The sequence below is a fragment of the Capsicum annuum genome, chromosome 6, assembly GCF_002878395.1.
Source record: "Capsicum annuum cultivar UCD-10X-F1 chromosome 6, UCD10Xv1.1, whole genome shotgun sequence".
NCBI lineage: Eukaryota > Viridiplantae > Streptophyta > Magnoliopsida > Solanales > Solanaceae > Capsicum > Capsicum annuum.
In genome coordinates this window covers 89,601,956-89,609,651 of record NC_061116.1, presented here as the reverse complement: position 1 = coordinate 89,609,651, position 7,696 = coordinate 89,601,956, and the positions used below count along the sequence as shown (strand labels likewise).

The following is a 7,696-nucleotide window of genomic DNA, read 5'->3' as shown; positions in this document are numbered from 1 at the left end:
TTGTTTGCTGTGCATGGATATGACGGGAGCCTATAAAATTGTTGCCACGTGATTAGGAGGTCATAGGGTCCTAAGTCTTGAAAACAGTGGCAAGAGGGTGTTTGGATGAGCTTTTAAAAAGTAACTTATAAGTTAAAAATTGGGAGACCCTATTTTTGGCTTTTTTTTATACTTTTCTGGCTTAAATGTGAGTGTTTAAAAGTACTTTTTAGCTTTGTGAAATATTACTAAATTTTAAAAATGTTTAAAAATCAAAAAAATTATAAATAAGTCAATTTAAACACTCTAAAATTGTATACAACTGATTCTTGTGGTTGAGTTTTTTTCTGAACCGTGCGCATAGCGGGTGCACTGGACTGTTTTTCTTTTTTACGGATCTCATCCGTTAGCATCACTTATGAAGGCAATAGATATTTTTGCCGTAAGAACGTGTGTAGGAAAAAAAGAGAGTGATTTAGATTAACCGAAAAGGAAACGAGAGGTGGTGGTTTAGTCGGGGAAAGATGAAGGGAACATCGAAGGAAATGTCACTTCCAACAATACTAATCAATTTAAACATTTTACGTCAGACTGAACCCCTTACAGGTTGTTTGGATGGAAGGAAAGATCCCTTTAAAGGCTGCATGCAAGCTGCACATCTTTCTTCTCTTTTCAAAGATGGGGCTGATGGGTCCCTGCATCAAGAAAAAGAATAGATGATTTTTGCCTTTCTCCGAATATTTAGTGAACCAATTTCAACCGGTTCTAGATATTCTGAAGGTGTGGCTCACCTAAACGTTAACGTTCAGAAATGATAGGAACATTCTTGAATCAGCAAAATGGGTAGATACCCCGGGAATTTGGGTATCAAGGCATTTTCCTTAATGGAAGGCTACTTCATAATGCAATTCGGTATCTCCATATAACTGTAAAATAACGTTTTTCGAGAAAGTACGGAGTAAAATAGTAAATACTTTGAGTCTTCGGAGTGAAATAAGTAGGAGCGTAGCCTTTGAATCCAAAATTCTGTGGTATGGTATGATATGATATAGTTATAAAGTCAATCATGTTTGTTTTGATTGTTTTCTAAAGAGTAAATACATAATTACCCTATTGATGTTGTCCGAAATTTTTAAAAAGACACCTAAACTTTAACTTCGATTTATTACCTCATGATTCTTTTTTATTTCGTTTCAAATACACCACTTTGGACCTTTGTGTGTATACATGCGTCTGTGGCGCGTGAAATGGCTCAAAATTGACTTTTTGACCAATAAAAAGCTGCCACATGTAAATAATTAATATATGTATAATTTATACTTTTTTTTTTAAAAAAATAATATTTATTTATTTTTTTAAATTATCTGGTACCCTCCCTCTCTTCCCCCAACCCACCCTTTCTTCTTCGCGCCTTCAATACCATTAAAGCTTCATTAATTTTTTTTTTTAAATATCATTAAAACTCCATTAAAGCTAACACAATGTCTTCTTCAACACAATATCTTCTTCAACACCATTAAAGCTCCCCCATTAAAGCTCTATTGAAGTTTTTTTTTTTTTAAGTATTTTTAAAACTCCATGAAAACTCAGTTAACTATCTTTAAAACCCAATTCAATCATTTAACTATCCTTAAAACTCAATTCAATCATAAAACAATTTTTTGAATTGATTTGAACTAAAAAAAATAGATGGAAAGAAAGATTTTGACGGAGTAGGGATTAGGGGGAGATGCTGACAGGGTGGGGGTGTTGGACGGAGGGTGGGGGTGGAGGGGAGCTGCTAGACGCCGGGGGTGCTGGATGAGGTGGGGTGGGGGAAGAGGGGGTGGGGTGGATGATAAATTAAATAAAAAGGAAAAATTTATTTTAAAAAAATATGAAATTAAATATATTTAACACGTGGCAGCACCTGATTGGTGCGTGTGTTTACTCTCTTTGTTGTGACTGAGATTCAGCGAAAAATGATGTATTTGAAACGAATTAAGTAAGAATCATAGGATAATAGGTCGAATTCAAAGTTTAGGTGTCTTTTTAAAAATCTTAGCCAATATCAGGGGGTAATTATGTATTTAATCTTTTCTAAAAGGCATGGTATGGTATGGTAATCTTTCATGGTTTGGGAACTATGAAATTGCTTAATTTTTAGAACCACGTATTTGATAGTTTTCCATGGTTTTCTTATTTATTTTTTCAATTATGCCCTTATATAATATTTTCTAATCCTATTTTACCCTTTACCCCATATTACTTACAACCCTAATATCTTATAATTTTTACGCAGAACTCTTCTGTTATTCTACGTTCTCCTCTGGATACTCCTGTTCCTCCTCTGATCAATAACATAACTTTGATTCCTTTGGATTGACAAGATTTTACGTCAGAACTCACGTTAACGCATCCATTTGGAGTGTATCGATCACAATGGCCAGCTAGATTGAGCATCGCGTTTCGATCACTGTCAAATATTGAGAGAAATGTTATGTTCACAAAGTCATCGTTCCCTGTAGCATAAGTGTCGGCTAACGTTCTTTCATTGCCATTTTGTCCCCAATAGATAACAATTCACCCTACTCCAGACCTTGTTGCTAGTGCTAAAATCAACAATATTGGGACATATTACAGAAAAAATGAAGCTTTGATTGTCATGTTCTAATTGGTTTTCAATATGATCTTTGATTTTGTTCTAGTTGGAATAATGCAGCAAAGCTACATGCTTTTTATACGGAAAAAGTTAAATTTAAATAGTTGTGAAAAGTTGTCCTTAATACCACTTGTAGACAAAGTTAGAAGTCATGTTACTGTTAGTTTGTGCTTCTGCTTGACGTAGCAGTTGTTAATAATTCAATATTGATTGCTAATACATAGAAAACTTGAAAGCAAATAACCAAAATGCTGCCTATGTACCTAATAATTCAATTAGGGGCATTTTAGTAAATTTATCTGTTATAATATAATACCATACCATCAAATCAAACAAAAAAACTGTTATTAAACCACAATGAACGATACAGTCCATCCAAACATTGTATTGTACTATACTGTACTGTATCATATCATACTATATTGTACCATACATTATGAAACCATGACAAACCACCATCCAAACAAAGGCTTCAGCGCCTGTAGCATCATAACTTTAGCAGGAGTTGTTAACTGGTTGTTATCAATGTAGTCAATATCCACTCTCTATCAAACAAGTCATGTGTTTAACTCTCGTAAACAAGTTGAAGTCTTAAAGTCTTAGTGGTTGTTTGGTAGAAGGGATAAGGATAATGTTGAATATGATATATTAGTAATGCTTGTATTAGTTATACTCCTTTTCTTTTAAAAAAATGACCTACTTTCTTTTTAGTCTGTTTTAAAAAAAAATGACTTTTTACTTCTTTGACAATACTTTAATTTCAACTTTCCACATGACATGTTTATGATTATAAGATTAAAAGACATTTTGATATATTTAACACAACTTTAATTTAAGGCCACAAGATTCAAAAATTTTCTTTATTTTTTTAAACATTGTGTTAAGTTAAAGTAGATCATTATTTTTGAAATGGAGAAACTACTAGTTTTTATACACTATTTAGTGTGATGTATTAAAAATTATATTCAATGAATTATTTATATAAAATAATATTTATTTGTGAGTATCGTCCCTTAACTTTGAATATATTCTCTTTTCAACAAAATTCTTTTGTCTTTAAAACCCCACTGACTCATTTTCCCCTCAAAATAAGATTAAATAGTTGATAGTATTGCACCCTACATTTGCTATCAAATTTTCTCGGAAGATCAGACCATGAGTTCCAATCAAGGGCGGAGCTATTCTTTGGTGAGGAGATTTATCTGAATTTCTTTTAGTAGAAAATTATATAATTTATACATGATTAAAATTATTTTTAATATATATATATTAAATATTGAACCTCCTTTAATTTTTATTTATATGTTATTTCTGACTCTTCTAGTGAAAATTTCGACTTCGGCACTGATTTCAGTCATCATGGCTCTAGTGGTGCTAATTCTTCGATCTGAGGGTTTTGAACAGCCCATCTTCTTCTTTATACTAAATCAAAATGTAATAATACACCCGGGGATATAATTGGTAGCTGCAATGATGAAAGTGACAATGTCACTTCCACCGCCCGCCTTGGTAGTGATGAATTGGGAAGTATAAAAATGGTGTGATATAGGGTGAGCAAATATTTTTAGGAGTAATAATGTCATTAGCTAGGTTAAAATATGTATTTTTTTTTGGTTTGATTTTACTTAGATATATTTTGACTTGAAATATCTATTAAGAAACACAATTAATAATATGATTATTTACTCTCATTAAATGATATTTATATTATATTTTATAATTAATAATTTGAAAAAAAATAATAAATGCTAAGAGTAAAATAGAAAAAAAATTGTCTTTTTTGATATGTCAAAAATAACAAGTAAAAATAGAAATTCAATTGAAAAATTGATGACAAGTAAAAGCGAACGGAGGAATTATTAAAATAATTTGTGTTATTAATACATAGAAAGTGATGATATTACTAATACACACTTTAATGCACAATAGAATGTATAACTAATTTACATTAATTATACATAGACTAAAAAAATGAATCAAATAAAATATTAATAATACACAAATATAATACATACTTCATTATATTTTTCAATATATTCTACCAAACTAACCCTTAATTGTATATAACACAAGTTTGATGTGTCATGAGATTTCAAAGAAAAATTTACTTATATCAAGGTGACGGTGCAATCCATTTTTTCTCCTTTTCTATGTACCGATGTGATCTAACTTGTAATAAGAAATCTAATTAGCACGGACACGATCATATGCTACTGCTCTAGTTACCTGCCATGGGCCATGATGAATTTCCTCGGAAGGTATGTTTTTGGAGAATTTCGATTCTACTTGGACAACTAAAATACTGTTTCCACTATGAAGGAGACAGATATCTAAATGATATAGGTTGGATTCCTTTCAAAGACTTTAGTCAATTAAATTTTGAAATATGTAAATTGCGCGTGTGTTTTGCTATTGGAGGTTCGCAAATTTCACATTATTATTTGGTGCAAAAATTCTGCTGCCATTGGAGGTTCTCAAATCCCAGATTATTATTTGGTGCAAGAAATAAGGAAATAGCCACCTTGTAATTGAATTTGGACATAAATACCTAATTTTAATATGTTTATCAGATCAAGTTAACACAAAATTACTTACTCTCTACGCTTTTATTTTCACTTTTTGACATGACAAATTTAATAAGAAAACAATTATTGATATAACTATTTGTTGGGTACGATGTAGTTTTGATGATCGACAATCTGACAACGTGATATGAAACATGTCAGTCAACCTGGTTCACAGACACACTGTCTCATGTAGCTGAAATTTGTAGCAAAATCATCGACGATTAAAGACAAGGGTGGAAGAAATCAAGAACCAGATGAGTGGTTAATTCTGATAAACTCAAGGAAATAAATATGTACAAATTTGAAGGAGTTGAATTTGATTCAAACACTTAATGATAAGGGAAAGCAAGTTGAGTTGAAAAAGGAGTCGTATGGAAAGGAGTTTCACTTCTGAGCATATCCTGAAGAGTCCTATGTGTAGAAGAAGAAAGATTCTGCAGATTGAAGACATCTACCCAAGATAAGAAATATATAAATTGAAGGATTCTTTGTTAGATCAATGAAGTTTTTGATGACTAACACATGAATGGACTATGTTACTTGACCTGGTCCAAGCATAGGAAGACATGTTTCAAGTTTTACTGATAGGTGCAGACAAAGATTGCTGAAAGTCAGGAACAAATGAGCAAGCCTAATTCTGATATACTCAAGCTACTGGTCACGTGAAAAATTGAAGAAGTTGTGGTTGAGTAAAATACTTGAAGATAAGTTGATTTAAAGAGTTGGAGTTTGACTACAACACTAAGGAGATAAGAGTTGAAATTGAAGAAGGAGTCTCACTTGAAGTAGAACAGTATGTAATGAAAGTTCTGATTAAAAGAGGAGTTTGAAATAAAAAATAACTCTTTGCAGAGTTGTGTTTAAATAAAAGATGCATCATTCAAAGTAACTTACGCACTTACAAAGCAAAAAGCACAATCGACAGATTGACTTCATGAAGTGCTACTCAATTACTGAAAAAACACATTGAAGAACCTACTCCTAAGTATAGAATCTAGCTAAGAGTTTTAGCGTTAATTTTTAGAGTTGTTCATTGTGTTTGAACTATTGATGTAATATTAGTTTTAGTGTGTTATAAACTGAATTAGGATCTAGTCTTCGAGTTGGAAAAAACTCAGAGACCTTGGGAACGCATACCTTGGGCCGTGTGTGTGTAGTTAGAAATTAGAGTTTATAATTCCTAGTCGTTGAGTCAAAGGAATTAGAGTTTACAATTCCTAGTTGTTAAGTTATATGGATTAGAGTTTATAATTCCTATTTGTTTGTTACAAGAGTTTTGTAATCAGTCGTTGTTGAGGCTCCAAGTTATTTAGTGAAGTTGGGATTATATCCTATAGAGGTACAGATCGTAGTTTTTTACACCTTTTTTAGTTGGGTATTTTTCACGTAAAAATCATTGTGTTCTTTATTTTATATTTTACTGCTTCCTTGAATTACGTCAGGCAACCCGTTCCATCGATAAGCAATAGTTAGACGAAAATAAGATAATTAGTAGGGCACGAATTCTTAACAAGTGGTATCAAAGTGAGGCTGTCTTAAAAAGGGCTAGCACCTAAGACAAAGATCAATATGATGAATTCCGCACCACCTACTGGTCACAGTAAAGGTCAATCCACTATTAGACCTCCACTCTTTGATGATTCTCACTTCATTTGATGGAAAGCTAGGATGGAAACATTAATTCAAGGGGAAGACTACGAGTTATGGGACAGGATCACTGATGGTCCTACTATTCCAATGAAGTTAGAAGATGGTGAACAAGTCAAGAAGGTAAGAAGTGAGTTTACCTCTGATGACTTAGTGACATTAAAGAAAAATGCTAAGGCTAAGAACATCTTAGTCTGTGGACTAGGACCGACTGAATACAACAGAGTATCAACCTGTACCACTGCTAAGCAAATCTGGGATGCACTGGTCAATGCACATGGGGGTACCTCTTAGGTAAGAAAATTTAGGATTGCTCTTCTCTTTACTGAATACGAAGCTTTTAAGATGAAGGAGAATGAAACCTTTCATGAAATAATGACAAGGCTTACTACCTTGACAAATGAGTTGCATCTGTTTTCTAAAACAAAACTTATTTTCTTAATGAGTGCTCTAATTGATGATTTTCAAGAATTAACTTTTGATAGGGATGAGTTATTCAACAATCTTGCAAGTTTTAAGTTTGATTTTATTGATCTAGAAACTTGTAAGAACACTTTTCAAAAGGAAAACTGCACTCTTAAGAAATAGGTTAGCAGATTTGATTCATCAAACCTGACCCTCAAATCTGAAATCTTGAAACCGACTCTTTCTGAAAAATGAAAAAAGGTCAAAAGTTAGGAACAAGAAAAAATATAAGTCAAAATCGACTAAGATTAAACATGAATACTTTTGTGAAAAAGAAAAGGTTAGTCAATTGACTCAAGAAGTTTCTAAATTGAAACTTGATCTTGAAAGAGCTAATAGATGGACACATTCTTCAAGAGTTGTTCATAAGTTAGGTCAAAGAACTCACAATGAAAAG

The 7,696-nt window shown here is 32.2% G+C and overlaps 1 long non-coding RNA gene across 1 annotated transcript; it reads left to right on the top strand.

Annotated features, from left to right (window-relative positions):
• Positions 1-3,516: 3,516 nt before the first annotated feature.
• LOC107875023 lies at positions 3,517-6,580 on the top strand. Its single transcript, XR_001675701.2, has 2 exons — positions 3,517-3,808; positions 5,303-6,580. It is a non-coding gene; the product is annotated as an uncharacterized LOC107875023 (long non-coding RNA).
• Positions 6,581-7,696: the final 1,116 nt, after the last annotated feature.